The sequence below is a fragment of the Aptenodytes patagonicus genome, chromosome 1, assembly GCF_965638725.1.
Source record: "Aptenodytes patagonicus chromosome 1, bAptPat1.pri.cur, whole genome shotgun sequence".
Lineage (NCBI taxonomy): Eukaryota > Metazoa > Chordata > Aves > Sphenisciformes > Spheniscidae > Aptenodytes > Aptenodytes patagonicus.
Window position 1 is genome coordinate 38,093,350 of NC_134949.1, and position 15,338 is coordinate 38,108,687.

Here is a 15,338-nt window from a genome sequence, read left to right on the forward strand (position 1 = left end):
CTTTCATATCCTTTCCTTAAATGTGAAGGGAAGTGCTTTACAAATGTGGTCATGCAATAATTGGATTAAAAGATTTAAAGTCAGGCACAGGCTGTCAAATAAATGTTCACAAAGGAAGTATTAGGTTCCATATGTGAAGCAGTTGACGAATGGCTTCTTAATTATAACTGAGATCATTAATTCCCACGTGGCTGTGGAGGTTATTCAGAAGCTCCTGGTTGAGTGAGCTGAATGTTTTGGAATCTACCTACAGAAATTCAGAGGTTTATGTACATACTTGTTAGCAATACTTGTGATCTTTCTGAGTGCATCTTAACTGGATAGAAAGCCAACACAAACTGGCATCGTCTGGGCACAGAGAGGTACCGTGCGTGTTCCCAGGGGATGAACAGAGTTTCCTGGTAGAAGACTGGGCTATGAAGTCTCCTCAACTTCTGAGAACGTGTTACTGTCTCTGTAGCGTCAGCTCTCCTCACAGGGTACGGAACTCACTCAGAGGAAACTAGGAAAGCCCTGCCTGATGTTGTAGTTGTATGAGTTGGTTAGGAGAGGACTGGGCAAGATCACCATCATCAGGTATCTCTGGATAAGTGCAACTTAGATATGCAAAAGTACTCACACATCTAGATTAAACTTCTGTTTTCTCTCTCTTCATTCCCTCCCTCCGAAGTTTCTCTTTAGCTTCAGTCATGCCACATCTGTGTGTCCTGTCCCATCTTCGACTTTTTTTTCCCCTTCCTAACTCTCTGTTAGCTTTTCTCACTTGATCCCTGTCTTTAAATATTGGACTTGCAGCCCTGTTCCATTTTTTTCCCCTCCCTACATCTTGTCTACCCTGCAGTGTCTACTACTGGCTCTCAGTCAGACTACTCCCTGTCTTTGAGTTTTCCTCGCATTGTTCCTTGGTCTCTTTCATATGTTCCTCCTTGTCTTTTTCCTGCATGCGCTAATTATCTGCTCACCTGTTTTCTTCATTCCTCCTCTTCCCTCAACATTTGTTATAAATCCAGGGCAGACATTCACAAATTTTAGTTCATAGGATGAAAGTTTGATTAAAGGTGTAAGAACAGCTTTAATACAATATACTGTAGACTGTTAACACACCTAATACTGATTTGATTGTCACTCTGGATCAGATGTCTCGTAGCATGGGGCAAACACTTGTGTACATGTAGAATAATTCATGCAGGTCAAATTATCCATGTAGCTTATCTGTCTTTTCCCACTCACTTCCCAGTAGTTTGATGTACTCTTGCAGTTGTATAAATAAGCTTTAACCTGGAACACCTCAATTGCTCTGGTGCAATTTTTTTTCTTTCTCTATGAAGAATTGAGTTACTCAGTGAATGCTGCTACTGTGGCAATTTTGTCCTACCCCACCCCCGCCCAGATCTCCATTGTTATAAATTAAGGGCCAAATTTTAAGCTTGTCTTTGCTTTTCATGTTCTTCACTTTAAACGTCTGAAATATATGTTGTAGAGGAGGATGTTCTGTATTAAAAATTAAAAATATTAATGTCTGTGCAATTTCCAGCGTTGCATTTGCAATTAAAAGAGAGACTATCATGTACTTGCTGTGTTCATCTCCAACTCTAATTTAGATTTCCAAGTGGATGTGAAACAGGTCATTCATTTAGAAAACCATGTCTCATTCTCAAGGTGTTGGTCTAATACATTTTAAATTTAACTCAGTAGCTCTGATGTTTGAAGCTAGATGAATCTGCTTCTATAACTTTTTATAGCAGTAACTATTTAATTGATCTATCAAAAGAAGATTCCTCCTTTGATGCGGTTAAAATAGGAGGTTTACTTCTTATGGAGTCTGATTTCATATGAGTCATCCTCAAATGATTCAATTGGCTGCATCTTTCAGTTCAGTAGCTTTCCTATTAACCTCATCTGTATTTGTGTGCTTGGTTACATTGCTAGTCTCTACCCTTCATGGGTGCTAATGAATTTGATCCTTTAAATTGATGCTGCGGCTTTTTGAAATGCATACTTAAGAAATGTTGCTTGTGGCTACTTCTTGTTTTGCCTAATGAGTTGTTCTTAATTTAGTTCTACCTGATCTTTTGTCCTTTGAAGCCTTTTGGTGGGGAAAGGGAAATGGAACAAAACAGAACCATGAGCTTGAAAATGCGATAGTCATCTTAAGTTGTCTGTTTAAACTGTTGCCAAAGGTAGGCTGAATTTTCTTTACAGTCAGTTGCCTACTTGTAGCAATACATGTGTAAATAAATAAATATTGCTATTGATTTTTAATTACTGCTATTTTCATCAAACTGTTAGTTATGCTGCATAGTGCGAAGGCTTTCTCTGTTACTTATGACTCAAGAATTGGAGGTGGGCTGAGGATTGGTTAGCAAGGATTTTGTAATCCATTCTATGTCCTGTGCTGGTTTGCAAGGAGTGAAGTAATGGGACAGTTAGAAAAGGAGAGAACCTGTTTTTAGGGATGCCAGAGCTTGGCTCAGTGGGGATGGTAGCTGTGCACTTGGTCCGTAAGCTGCACTTGGCCACTGGGCAGCAGTTCTTTTGATCTGGATGGTGAAGTTCACCTGCCAGTCCCTTGCTATGAGCTGTGCACGAGGAAAAATGACTGTGGATGTAAGTGTATTCTTAACTGACTTGTTCATTGTTATCCAGCATTATTAATAAATTGTGTGATGCTTAAAAATATTACTGGAGAACCCTTTGAAAGAGTCACCTATAGTGGTTAATACAAAATCAAATGCCATTTGATTATCATATTTCATTCAGCTTCAGTCAGCCAAAATTCTGGGAAATCTGAACGCTTATTCCATTGCAATGGGAGCATGGACTGAGAAGGATTACTTGCCTTTTAGCACTAGGCTTGGAGGAGAAGGACTGCAAACAGCATCATTCATTGCTGTGCACCAGGTCATGGAGAAATGTTTCAATGAGTAGGTGTGTGTCACGTTTAGTATTTGCTAATGTGAATTAGATTGTGTATTCTGGATATCTGTTAGTGAGTCTGGGAGAGAAAAAAGAAAAATGAGTGTTATCAGGCATAATACCAGCAGTGTGGAACACTGATCAAGATGGTGATGCTTTGCAAGGGCAACAATTTTTGTTTTTAAATGCCATTGGGAATTTGCTATCATAGTATTTTATGCAGTTTTGGAAGTTACCCACATGAAAAGTGTCATCTCTGTGTTAAAGGCTAACAACTAAGCACTAACTGAATAATCCTGGGGAGTTTTCAGGTAGTGAATTCCATGGTTACTTTCTTTTGATGAGAATGTGATCTTGGAACTGGTCTTAGAGCGGTGCAGCCAGGATGCTGAGACTCGGGGAAGCAGTGTGAGGGGAAGTAGTTTAACAGATCCGCAAGTCAGCAAAATTCTGGTGCTGCTCCATTGCCTCTCACGGGATATTCTTCTAGAGAACTATCAAGTAAGTTCCCAGACTTAAAGTGTAATTGTGCTGCTGATGGGATGTGCACACAGAGTACGGATCTTGTAGGTGATGAGTTTTGACATCTTTGATCACTTGATGAGCAGTAGCATTGGTAAGCCCTACAGGGAGAGACCACCCCACTTCATTGTCTCCAGCCAGGTCTTCAGGATGATCTGTGCTAGCCCCAGAAAGCTGACTGGTGTGTGAGTCCATAGAAGACCTTGGCTGGCTAATTCAAAATACTTCAGCTGACTGCCATCTTCTCTTACTGATATTCTCCACTGTAAAAACAAAGCTGTAATATAAATTCTAAATTGGCAAACTGTCCAATCAGTTTCCTTACAAACTTGGCAAATTGTGTGATTGTGCAGATTTGGTCTGGCCACTCAGAGGCCACTTTGGGGCTAATTTCAGTTTCTTCACTCCCAAGATGAAGTAAACTTTCTTTCCTTTTCTGGTGTTAAAGAGGAGATAATATATTTTTTTCTTCTTTTCCTAGAAAGAAAGAGGCTGGATTTGCTGTCTGATTTGGTCATATCTCGACTGAAAAGTTCTTGTGGTCTGTGCCATTGCAGAATATCAAATTCATAAGATGGCAAGAACTAGTGCTTAGAGCAGTACAGAACCTGGAATCCTCACTTTGAGGGAAGTTCTGCTTTAAGAATACAGCAACAAAAATATCTTGTTCCAGCATGAAATAAAACACCCACTCACAAAAGTCAATGGCTTATGAAGCAAAATTCTGAAAGCTTACATTTTGAACTAAAATGCTTTGTTCAGATTTTGACACCTCACCCTTTTTCATTTCATGTTATGTAACGAGCCATTTTCAAGTGAGGTGTTAAAATGTTTAATCCTAAAAAGAATCAAAATTGTGCTTTTAGCATTTGGAAATATGTTTTCATCAAAGATAACATTCTGCTGTGAAGGCCTTTGCTCTCCGCAAGCTGGTATTTTATGACAGAGCTTTCCATTAAAGTGGTTCCAGCTAACTTTGTTACTGGAGATCTTCCTGGGAACATGCAGCCAGCCATCTCCGCAGCTCACTCCCTGGCTGCTCAATGCTGGGATTGCCAGGCTGATTTAAGGAGCTGAGGAGCTGGCATGCATTCCTGAGCCATATGTTTTCCTTCTGCCTCTTTAGGGATTATATGAATCCTTACTTTTCCATGTCACATACTTCATACTATGCTGCTTTGTTCCTAACTCTCACTGCTGAAGTGTCTTACCTCCATTGAAAATACCTCCCTGCCCCATCCGAACAAATGCCATCTCATATACAGGCTGGCAGTGATGAGGTTGCAGAGAGAAGTCCTGCAGTGATCAAAAGGGACTTCAGGGCACTGGGGCGACTGGTTCAAGGATCGGGAGCACAGGTAGTGTTTTCCTCTATCCCTACAGTGGCAGGGAAGGATACTGAAAGGAGCAGGAAAACACACCTGATCAACGCGTGGCTCAGGGGCTGGTGCCATCAGAGGAATTTTGGTTTTTTTGATCATGGGGAGGTTTACATGGCACCGGGCCTGCTGGTGACAGACGGAGTCCAGCTGTCTCACAGGGGAAAAAGGATCATGGCTCATGAATTGGCAGGGCTCATTGAGAGGGCTTTAAACTAGGTTCGAAGGGGGAAGGGGATAAAACCAGGCTCGCTAGAGATGAGCCGAGGGGTGGCGTGCTGATGCCGGGGGCGAAATCGATAGCCCAGCTCAAGTGCATCTACACCAATGCACGCAGCATGGGCGGCAAGCAGGAGGAGCTGGAAGCCATTGTGCAGCGGGAGAGATATGACTTAGTCGCCATCACAGAAACATGGTGGGGTGACTTTCATGACTGGAGTGCTGCAATGGATGGCTATAGACTCTTCAGAAGGGACAGGCGAGGAAGGAGAGGCGGTGGGGTGGCCCTGTATGTTAGGGAGTGTTTTGATTGTATAGAGCTCAACGATTGTGATGATGGTATGGTTGAGTGTCTATGGGTAAGGATGAGGGGGAAGGCCAACGAGGCAGATATCCTGCTGGGAGTCTGTTATAGACCACCCAACCAGGATGAAGGGGCGGATGAAGCGTTCTATAAGCGGCTGGCAGAAGTCTGTCAATCGCTAGCCCTTGTTCTCGTGGGGGACTTCAACTTCCCGGACGTCTGCTGGAAATACAACACGGCAGAGAGGAAGCAGTCTAGGAGGTTCCTGGAGTGTGTGGAAGACAACTTCCTGACACAGCTGGCAAGTGAGCCTACCAGGGGAGGTGCCTCGCTCGACCTCCTGTTTACAAACAGAGAAGGACTGGTGGGAGATGTGGTGGTCGGAGGCCGTCTTGGGCTTAGCAACCATGAAATGGTAGAATTCTCGCTTCTTGGTGAAGTAAGGAGGGGGGCCAGCAAAACCACAACCATGGACTTCCGGAGGGCAGACTTTGGTCTGTTCAGGACGTTGGTCGAGAGAGTCCCGTGGGAGACAGTCCTGAAGGGCAAAGGGGTCCAGGAAGGCTGGACGATCTTCAAGAAGGAAGTCTTAAAGGCGCAGGAGCAGGCTGTCCCCATGTGCCGTAAGAAGAACGGGCGGGGAAGACGACCGGCCTGGCTGAACGGGGAGCTTTTGCTGGGACTCAGGAAAAAAAGGAGAGTTTACCACTTGTGGAAGAAGGGGCAGGCGACTCAAGAAGAGTACAGGGATCTCGTTAGGTCATGCAGAGAAGAAATGAGAAAGGCAAAAGCCCAGCTAGAACGCAATCTGGCCGCTGTCGTTAAAGACAACAAAAAAAGTTTTTACAAATATATTAATGATAAGAAGAGAGCCAAGGAGAATCTCCATCCTTTATTGGATGCGGGGGGGAACATTGTCACTGAGGATGAGGAAAAGGCTGAGGTACTCAATGCCTTCTTTGCCTCAGTCTTTAACAGGCAGACCAGTTATCCTCAGGGTACTCGGCCCCCCGAGCTGGAAGACGGGGACGGCGAGCAGGATGAACCCCCCGTAATCCAAGAAGAAGCAGTCAATGACCTGCTACGCCACCTGGACGCTCACAAGTCTATGGGGCTGGATGGGATCCACCCGAGAGTGCTGAGGGAGCTGGTGGAGGAGCTCACCAAGCCGCTCTCCATCATTTATCAGCAGTCCTGGTTAACGGGGGAGGTCCCGGACGACTGGAGGCTTGCCAATGTGACGCCCATCCACAAGAAGGGCCGGAAGGAGGATCCGGGGAACTACAGGCCTGTCAGCCTGACCTCGGTGCGAGGGAAGATTATGTAGCGGTTCATCTTGAGGGCGCTCACAAGGCATGAGTGGGACAACCAGGGGATCCGGCCTAGCCAGCACGGATTCATGAGAGGCAGGTCCTGCTTGACCAACCTGATCTCCTTCTATGACCAGGTGACCTGCCTAGTGGATGAGGGAAAGGCTGTGGATGTGGTCTACCTGGACTTCAGTAAGGCCTTTGACACTGTCTCCCACAGCATTCTCCTAGAGAAGCTGGCGGCTCACGGCTTAGACAGGTGGACTCTGCGCTGGGTCAAAAACTGGCTGGACGGCCGGGCCCAGAGGGTTGTGGTGAATGGAGTTCAATCCAGTTGGCGGCCGGTCACGAGCGGTGTTCCCCAGGGCTCAGTACTGGGGCCGGTCTTGTTTAATATCTTTATCGATGATCTGGATGAGGGGATTGAGTGCACCCTCAGTAAGTTTGCAGACGACACCAAGTTGGGCGGGAGTGTTGATCTGCTGGAGGGTAGGAAGGCTCTGCAGAGGGACCTGGCCAGGCTGGATCGATGGGCCCAGGCCAACTGTATGAGGTTCAACAAGGCCAAGTGCCAGGTCCTGCACTTCGGCCACAACAACCCCATGCAGCGCTACAGGCTTGGGGAAGAGTGGCTGGAAAGCTGCCCAGCAGAGAAGGACCTGGGGGTGTTGGTCGACAGCCGGCTGAACATGAGCCGGCAGTGTGCCCAGGTGGCCAAGAAGGCCAATGGCATCCTGGCCTGTATCAGAAATAGTGTGGCCAGCAGGAGGAGGGAAGTGATCGTGCCCCTGTACTCGGCACTGGTGAGGCCGCACCTCAAATCCTGTGTTCAGTTTTGGGCCCCTCACTACAAGAAGGACGTTGAGGTGCTGGAGCGTGTCCAGAGAAGGGCAACGAGGCTGGTGAGGGGTCTGGAGAACAAGTCTTATGAGGAGCGGCTGAGGGAACTGGGGTTGTTTAGCCTGGAGAAAAGGAGGCTGAGGGGAGACCTCATCGCTCTCTACAACTCCCTGAAAGGAGGTTGTAGCGAGGTGGGTGTTGGTCTCTTCTCCCAAGTAACTAGCGATAGGATGAGAGGAAATGGCCCCAAGTTGTGCCAGGGGAGGTTTAGATTGGACACGAGGAAAAATTTCTTTACTGAAAGAGTGGTTAAACATTGGACCAGGCTGCCCAGGGAAGTGGTGGAGTCCCCATCCCTGGAGGTATTTAAAAGACGTGTAGATGAGGCACTTAGGGACATGGTTTAGTGGGCATGGTGGTGTTGGGTTGACTGTTGGACTCGATGATCTTAGAGGTCTTTTCCAACCTCAATGATTCTATGATTCTATTCTATGATTCTATGCTTTGTGATTCTATGTTCATGATTGGCTAAAACTTGCACAGTTCTCGAAAATGGCTTTTATCATGGACTCCTTCAGCTCCATTCTTCAGGATTTAACTAAGCAAATGGTCTTGGCGGCTGCTTTGACTAGTGGCAGGATCCAGAGGTAGGATTGCTTTTGTTACAAACCTGGGAGTATGATCAGGATCTAGGTACACTGGGCAGCGCTCAGTATCAGCAGGTGGTGTAAGAATATACCCAACTGCCACGTTTTTCCACTCCTACACATATCATTCCACTGCTACTTTTGGAAATTGGCTGCATTCAGAGTTGGGACCTCTGCTGCTGGTAAATTCCTGAGGATGGTGTGGAGCCTGCTGACTAAAAGATCATTACCTCCTTGAGGGAGGTACTACCTCCTGCCTCACTGCTGCTGCTCGTTTCCCAGTTCAGTGAGCTGCTGTCTCTGGAGGGGTGGGATTTTCCCGGGAAAGGGAGATGCCAGGGGTTCAGAGCCAGGTGGGAGCTGAGCAAAATGATCAGCTGAACTCAAGCACTTGCCTCTGAGAGGAGAGCGCCTTCTGCTGCCTGTTGTCTTCTGCCAACAGAAGACATTTGCTGCCCCAAATGTGCCTCATGCAGAAGCAAGGAGCCGTGGATCAGCTGATTGATGGCATGTTATGCCAGGCAGGTGGCTGCCAAGTGCAACAACTTACTGTTTGGGACATACCAAGCCTTCACCCAAAGGAGTGTGGTGAGACCTGGGAGACCCTGGTCAACCAGCTATGGTGTCCAACTTCTATAAACTGTGGGCCCTGCGAAATTCAGAGCCATACCCCTACATCCTTCCTTCTCCCCCTACTTTGATTACTTGTCCTGGAAAATGGTAGACATCTGGGGTGAGGGTGAAGTGGGACTAAATTGACCTTTCTAAAGTGTGTCACGTAGGCATGTTCTGTAGTTGGGCTCTGCTGCTGAGGTGAAAGGGGCACCCTGTAATGGTCACCTGAGGTGGTGAGAGCATCAGCCACTGCTTGTCTAACTACAACTAGTTTACTCCCCCGCCAATAGTTCTACAGTATTTTTTGTGTTAAGTAGAAATGTGATGGGACAGTAACAGCTGAATATAGTTACAATATAAAAAGTTACTCTTGCAGAGTAAATACTTTGTTGCTTATCATGGATCTGAACAGTAAATTCAATAAATCCTTCTGTAAGTGATAATCTGGCTGCTGATTCTAGGCCCAGTTTGCAACAAAACCCACAGATTGTTCAGTATATGAATGTATAGATTGCAGAATCACTACCAAATTCTTATCCTGCAACATTTGGTATAGGATGCTGTAAATATTGTTTGTCAGTGTGCTAGCAGCTGTGACAACAGTGAAGTGGTTGAGTTAGTGCTGCACCTGAGATTGTGTTTATTTTGGGTATGCATATAATTCAGAGGTTGACTGCTTGCCTTCTTTTCCATATTCTTCCATGTAACTGATCCTGTTGCTGTTGCAAAGTGGTGGCTGACCTCACAGGATTAGTTTTGTGATGTATGTAGAGTTTTGAGTCCACCGAATTACACTTTTCACAACAGCTGTGCCATGAAAAGTTGATGTATTGGATAGTACTTGTTACATAAAATACTTCCTGAGTATTAGAAATAGGGATTAATGTGATAGATTATTGTGTGTTGTTTTTTTTGGATTACTTATCAAGTAATACTTGTAGTACTTATATACTAATTTGCCTGAGCAAAGTGGTTCTCAAACAGTGGTATCTTATTTCTCTAGTATTGCAGTAACTTTGGAAGGTGGGATTTAATCAGCTCAAACTGAGGAGGCATGCAGTCACCTGAAGGAAGGATGCTGCTGTTTGCGAACAACAACAGCAATCAAAACAGCCTGTTCTCCATCTACAGTCCCTGTCAGTCAGTCATGACATCAGAAATAGCTGTCAGACACCACTGTTCCCTCTGCTCATTTGCAGCTATTCAGATGGATACCTGTTCAGCAGTAAAGTTTGATTAGTCTAATAGTTCCCTGAAAAACTGGAAAAGCGAGGCTTTTATTTAGTCACCCTGGGATTATTGTGGTTAAGTGAAGCAAGGTGCTGATTTCCGCATGGGTTCAGGAAGAGTGTGAAACTGAGCTCATCCTGCTCCAGCCCAGTGCATCTGCCTGGGGCAGGGCGAGTGTCGGCTGGGAAGGGAGGAGTGGGGTGCACGGCCCAGCAGAGCAAAGGGCTCAGCCCGCAGGTCTGTGTGCGAAAGTAGTCATGTGCTTTGCTGCGAGGCATTGTCAGCATCCAGGCTATAACCTAGAAATTCATTGCGTTAAGTGGGAATTTGTGAGGAAGCTGGCTGTACAGCCGGTGCTGCTGAAGGCCACGTGTGAAGGAGTGATGTGCGAGGAGTGCACGTGAGTGCATTCATATTTCGCAAATCCTTTAGACATTTCTGAAATGGTGACAGATTGTGCTCCAAATCCTGCACGTAGTGAAAAGCCATGGCATCTATGGTAAATGTTGGACAATCAAGATGTAAGGGTTTATTTGTGTGTGTAAGCTCACAGCAGGGGTCACTGTGTGAGCTGCATAACTATACAACCATGTCATTGCAATCTTGAATCGTTCTCTGACAAGCTCTTGGATGTGGAAACAGCCTGAGAGAAAAAGTTGTGCAATTAGATTGTATGCATAGTCTTTCACACTTGTCTAGCTTAGTGCTACCTCCTCTTTTATTCTTCTGGCGATTACACTTCAGTACAAGTAACTGTGCTGTTCTTTTTTTCTAATGAAATGCCTTTTTTTTTTTTTTCTTTTTACATCATTATGAACTTGTAGGAGGGTTAATGGGGCTTCACTGAAAATGCCCAACAGGGTACATGGCCTTTAAGTAACACAGATGCATTTTATCTCCGAATATGGCACATGCTAAACATTCCTTGGTTGAGTTGGTCTTTGAAGAAAAGATTTCCTGGATACTGAAGATCAAATGGAAGATAACAGCTGCTTGGGATAATTAGTGCTAGGAATAGACTGATTTATGGAGCATCAGGCAGCACTAGCAGCTATGTTTCTGCAGCTTTGTGAGATAAGCTTGACATTTAAAAACAAGATGCTAGAAAAGTGGGCTGTGGACTTAGTCTGTTTGGATCCTGCTTATAATTTTATGCTGGAGCTGCTCTGGAGTTAAATGAGAACCTCAGATTTTAAAATGCTTTTCTTCTTGAAGCTGTTAATAACCTGATTTGGCTTACTGAGCAGTAAATAAGTGCTCCTCACATACCCTTGAAATTTGCCAAGGAAGTCAAGTCCATGTTCCATCTCCATGTTACATCATCTTACTAGAACACTTTCTAAAAAGAAAGTGACACAAACCTATCATTTATCTCTCTTTCTTAGTAAAAATTGGAAACCTCTTGCTATGTTTTGCCAGCAGTGAAACAGTTATCTCCCTAAAACCGCAGCAACCTGGTACTGATCAATATGTTTTCCCTGCCATCCATACAATACATATGGCCAAAATACAGAGCATGAACAGTTTTTGGTTCTTAGGTTGGATTAGTCATCATTGATGGCTAACAGTTTAACGTGGGGTTTGGTTTGTTTTTTTTCAATACGTTACTGCTAGTTTCTTATCTCATCCAGTGGTCATTGGCAGCAATAGCTATTGGGCCTTAAATCCTGAAGGAAAAATAATTATCCAGTGAGACCAAAGGAAGTCAGAATGGGGAGGTAATCAATGTGCATAGCTGATCTTTTTTAAAAAAGAATATTAATCTGAGGAATTAAATATTACTAATATTTATGGTAATGCCTAGAGAGGCCCAGTGAAATCAGGAACCTAATGAGCTGGTCACTGGACAAACACATGGTACAAGGCTCTCTGAAAAACAAACTTTTAATGAGACAAGGCCACTTGAAGGCTGGTAGAAGAAGCACATGTTCAGTGGAGTGAAGTGAGTTGTCCCAAGCTATGCAGTATTAAATAAACAATCAGAACTTTGCTGTTACCAAAACTCACTTGGTTTTGGTTGCGTGGTGTTGTACATGGTCAAAATCAATTTTAATGGTTCAAGGCTTCAGTACTAAATGAGCCTTTGATTAATCCTAAACACATTCAGTTCAATAAACTTGTCCTGTGAGAGTGGGTTATGAACTGAAATTTTGTCATTTAACTGTTGAGTAAAAAAGCTTGGAATGGTAATGTTGTCGTGACTGATAACTATCTTCTCTTCATCTTACTCATGAACTTCAGCAAAAAAACTGTCTCTGTCAAACTTGCTTAAATGACTAGCATACGTACTTTTTTTCAGGAAGGGGAGGTGGTAGTTTGAGGTTCATTTGCTTTGTTAGCTGCTTCCTTTTCCAACACTTGCAGAATGTGCTCTGTGAAGCCATGGCCCACATGGGAGATGAAGGGAATTATGTGATCTGGAGGACTTGGGGTTGCAATAGCTTCACGTACAAGCAAAACTTCATGGGAAAGTTTCCATTTCTTTACAGAACTAGTGGCATCTGCAAATGGGAACCAATGTATATGTGATCAAAGAACTTGAGTGGTGGTGGAGGACTTCCGTATTGACTGATCAAGATTTGTGGTTCCAAGAGCTCTATGGGGCTTATATTAGCTTCTCTTGGAGTGAACCCCATTCCCCTCCCCAACCCCAGAAAGGGTGTTGTTTCTGTTCCTGAGGCCATGTGCACTGGAAGAGGGAAGATCCGTGCTGGAAGCAGGGCTCTTAACCTTGGGCAGTGCAGGAACAACCTGCCTCTTTGTTATGTGTCTAATGAAAGCCTTGCACAGCCTGAGCCTAGTCTTTGATGGATGTCCTTAGCATTACTGCAGATAAGTACTAAACAACATATAAAAACTTTTATGTATAAACATGGTCCCATTCCCATAGTGCTTCCTGGCCCAAAGCAAAGGCATTTTGTGGTTAGTAATTTTTCTAACTTTGGCAATTACTTTTTAATCTAAGATCTTTGAAAGTGTTCTGTCTGGGGATAAATCTTGTCTTGGGGACATAGGGTGGTTTTTCTTTTGTTAATTATGTTGGGGGGATTAAAATCTTGCTGTTTCTGAAATAGCAGTTCAGACCAATGAAGCTGGTGATCCACACTGTAAAATTCAATTTCTATGCTAGGTGCGAAGTAAATAATCAGATTCTGATAAAGGAAGAGCAGCTCAGTTTTAGTGCTGGGAGCCTGCTATGACCTCCATTCTTCTGCAAATATTATCTTAAGCACGCCTACAAATCATACCTGTCAGAATTATTTTTTCATATATTGCATTAGTTTTTCTCCTGAGTTGGTGATTTCTTTTTTAAAACGACCATGTGGCATTTAAGCAGGATTCTGTGGTGTGAATACTAGCTGAGATATGCATTTACTTCATATTGTTTAGCAAGGTTAGGGAACATATCTTAATTTTTATAATGATGCTTTTCAGCAATATTTTTATGTAGGCCTCTTCAACAATTTTTCTTCTTAATATGTTCCTTACCAAAATAATATTTTTAATTCTATGCTTCAGTAGGGACAGTTAATTTCTCTGACAAAAAAAAAAAGGGCATTTGCTCTCTGAGACCTCACTTCAATTCATTACTTTGTATTTAATTTAAAAGGTCCTCACTATATATTTTATCAAACATATAAGCATTGCTATGACTTTTATTCCAGTTGTTAACTCTAGACTTTATGCTACTTGTTACTACAGCAGTTAAAATATATTGTTACTTTAGCAGTGCTTGCATGATGTGTCTTTTACCTTGCTCATGAGATGCAACTATCTGCTTAATGTAACTGCCTATTATCTGCTTTACTGTTATAGTCGGCACATGAAGGCGGTAAGTAAAACAAATTGACTCCCTGCCCCCCTAATTCTTTTATTTTCTTCATCAGAACAACACAGATCACTGTGCTCCTCAAATGGCAATCATAACTTCAGAGTTTATTTATACAGTTGAACCAAATTAGAAAAAAATAGTAAGAAACCTGGATGCTGTTGTTGAATTCCACCTGCCCTCCCCAATTTCACAACATGAGGAGATCCATCCTCTTACTCATCTATCATTTTTCTCTGACTAAGAGCTTGTTGGAAGCATTTGGGACATAGAAAGCTTCTGCAAACTCTTTTTTTGTTGGGTGTACTTTTGTCCTTTTGGAAGACAACATATGTATGTACAAAGAATTAAATGTAGCGGTGGACTTCAGCTTGCGATTAACATACCTACATTTCAGTGTTTGTACCTAGGTGTTCACATGAGTGCTAGGTGCCTATGCTTCCCTTATGATCATTGTAGATCTAGTCAATGTCTTGTTCTCGTTGTTTTAATATCCAAAGCTCTTCACAACCTACTCTTCTCTGTTGTCACATCCTTGTCACTTCTTACTCAGTATTCAAGGTTAGCTCATGCCTCCTACCTCCATCCCACACTTATTTTAAAACAAGCACCTTGTCAATTTCCCTCCATGTTGGTATTTCTTTGTAGATGTTTAGCCATGTTGAAGTTCAGTTGATGATTAAAACCTAATCCCTCAGCCCTCTTATTGACCTTATGCCTTCATGTGTGTCCCTTTACTCATCTTTGCCATGAAGCCTACAGAAACACACTAGCAGCTCTTATATTAAGACTACTGTCCACCATGCTTTCCGATATCATCTCACTGTCTCCCTGTACTTCTCCATATGCTAATGTGTTTTCTTTTCTCTTATTTCTTTCTTTTAAAGCAGGCGGTCTGTTTTTTGCTGTGCTTATACAGCACCTACTCCAATAATGCTGCAGCCCAGAACTAGGATTTATGGGCACTGCAGTGAATACAGATACCTTTAATAGAATATCAGGCGTACTCAGTTGTGCAAGTTTGTTGTCCTCTATTACTGGCATAATAAGGGGAACTAACTTACTTCTGTCTTGTGATCAAGCAATATTATATTTAAGCCCCTTTTTGTTTCCCGCATGGGTAGTTCCAAGTTAAATCTCTGCCTTGTCCCTTAAGTACAGCCATCGAACCCTATGCTAAGATAAAGGTTTCCACATCGCATCTATTTTGTAATGTCAGGGTAGATTTTTTTTTTTTTTCCTCTTCGGAAATATTTGCAGTGGCTCTGATCTGTGGTGCATGATGTTTAAAAAACATGAGTTGGTTTCTACTTTTCAGGAATTCTTTCAATTCTCTCCTGTTAAGCTCTGGGAACAGTCAAGTCCCAGTGATGGGCCTAGAGTGAAATAGGCCACCCTTTGTACCCAGCCCGTTGGCACTGGTTGCTGATACTTGTGTGCTCAGGGTTGCTGAATTATCAGCAAATTTAATTCTTCTATCCTCAAAACCAGTTTGAACTAGGAACTCCAGATGCTGCAGAATACTAG

At 43.5% G+C, this 15,338-nt stretch overlaps 1 protein-coding gene across 2 annotated transcripts in view; it reads left to right on the forward strand.

The window, feature by feature from the left end:
• Window positions 1-15,338, forward strand: part of TBC1D30 (TBC1 domain family member 30) — a 61,419-nt gene that overhangs the window by 7,029 nt on the left and 39,052 nt on the right. The window lies entirely within an intron of this gene.